Genomic DNA, 2,500 nt, shown 5'->3' with positions numbered 1-2,500 from the left:
TAACCCCCCCCCACACACACACGCACCCTGTTATAACCCCCCCACACACACACACACACACACACATACACACACACCCTGTCATAACCCCCCCCCCCACACACACACACACACACACACACCCTGTCATAACCCCCCCCCACACACACACACGCACCCTGTCATAACCCCCCCCCACACACACACACACACACTCTGTTATAACCCCCTCCACACACACACACACCCTGTTATAACCAACCCACACACACACACACACCCTGTTATAACCCCCCCCACACACACACGCACCCTGTCATATCCCCCCCCCCCACACACACACACACCCTGTTATAACCCCCCCCCCCACACACACACACACACCCTGTCATAACCCCCCCCCCCACACACACACACACCCTGTTATAACCCCCCCCACACACACACGCACCCTGTCATATCCCCCCCCCCCACACACACACACACTCTGTTATAACCCCCTCCACACACACACACACCCTGTTATAACCCCCCCCACACACACACACCCTGTTATAAGCCCCCCCCCCCACACACACACACACACCCTGTTATAACCCCCCCCCCCCCCACACACACACACACACACACCCTGTTATAACCCCCCCCACACACACACCCTGTTATAACCCCCCCCCACACACACACACACACCCTGTCATAAGTGGATCTGAAGAATGTGTCGTCCTCTCTGCCTAACCCCACCACCCCCACACACACACACACCCCCCCACTCACACACAGACCACACACATACCCCTCACACACACACCCCCCCCCACTCACACACACAGCCCCACACTCACACACACCCCCCCACCCCCCCCCTCACACACACACCCCCCCCACTCACACACAGACCACACACATACCCCCCGCCCCGCCCCCCCCCGTCACACACACACACCCACACTCACCCCCCCACCACCATACAGACCCAGAGAGAGCAGTCCAGATCTGAGTCTTGTCTGTGCTGCTGCTGCTGATGAAGACATAACGTATCACAATAATTAGAGTCGGCCAACAAAAGGCCTCAGCTCATCAGTATGGTAATGTATGCACCCCCCCCCCCCCTCCATTCATCTTCATTGGTAATCATCTGCAGTCTGGAGCCCAGCGCCGCTGACACTAATGCAAGGGGGGTCAAGAGACGGGGGTCACCACACTGTAACCCCGGCAACAATACACTCCCATCCCACAGCCACTCCAAACCAGACGCAATTACAGCACAGTAATCAGAGAGAGAGAGAGAGAGAGAGAGAGAGAGAGAGAGGGGAGAGGGGGGGGGGGGGAGAGAGAGAGGGGGGGGAGAGAGAGGGGGGGGAGAGAGAGAGGGGGAGGGAGAGGTGGGGAGAAAGAGAGAGAGAGGGAGGGAGAGGAGAGAGAGAGGGGGAGAGAGGAGAGAGAGAGGGAGAGTGAGGGAAAGAGAGAGGGAGAGAGAGAGACAGAGAGAGAGAGATAGGGGAGTAGCTAGGACTAGCATTGTTGTTTGTGGATTGGAATAATCAGAGAGTAGAGAGAGAAAAACATGAATAAATTACTTCATTTTACAGAAAAGCCAGGAGACATACAGGAGCATCAGAGAGGCTGACATACTAGAGACATACTGGATAGAGACATAGAGACATACTGGATAGAGTCATAGAGACATACTGGATAGAGACATAGAGACATACTAGAGACATACTGGATAGAGACATACTGGATAGAGACATAGAGACATACTGGATAGAGACATAGAGACATACTGGATAGAGACATATAGACATACTGGATAGAGACATAGAGACATACAGGATAGAGACATACTGGATAGAGACATAGAGACATACTGGTTAGAGACATACTGGATAGAGACATAGAGACATACTGGTTAGAGACATACTGGATAGAGACATAGAGACATACTGGATAGATACATACTAGAGACATAGAGACATACTGGATAGAGACATAGAGACATACTGGTTAGAGACATACTGGATAGAGACATAGAGACATTACTGGATAGAGGACATAGAGACATACTGGTTAGAGACATACTGGATAGAGACATAGAGACATACTGGATAGAGACATAGAGACATACTGGATAGAGACATAGAGACATACAGGATAGAGACATACTAGAGACATAGAGACATACTGGATAGAGACATAGAGACATACTGGATAGAGACATACTAGAGACATACTGGATAGAGACATAGAGACATACAGGATAGAGACATACTAGAGACATAGAGACATACTGGATAGAGACATAGAGACATACTGGATAGAGACATACTAGAGACATAGAGACATACTGGATAGAGACATAGAGACATACAGGATAGAGACATAGAGACATACTAGAGACAGATACATACTGGATAGAGACATAGAGACATAGAGACATACTGGATAGAGACATAGAGACATAGAGACATACAGGATAGAGACATAGAGACATACTAGAGACAGATACATACTGGATAGA

This window comes from Nansenia antarctica (assembly GCF_963989245.1).
Source record: "Nansenia antarctica genome assembly, chromosome: 3".
Taxonomy (NCBI): domain Eukaryota; kingdom Metazoa; phylum Chordata; class Actinopteri; order Argentiniformes; family Microstomatidae; genus Nansenia; species Nansenia antarctica.
The sequence above is the reverse complement of the archived record's forward strand: the minus strand, read 5'-3'. Positions refer to the sequence as shown.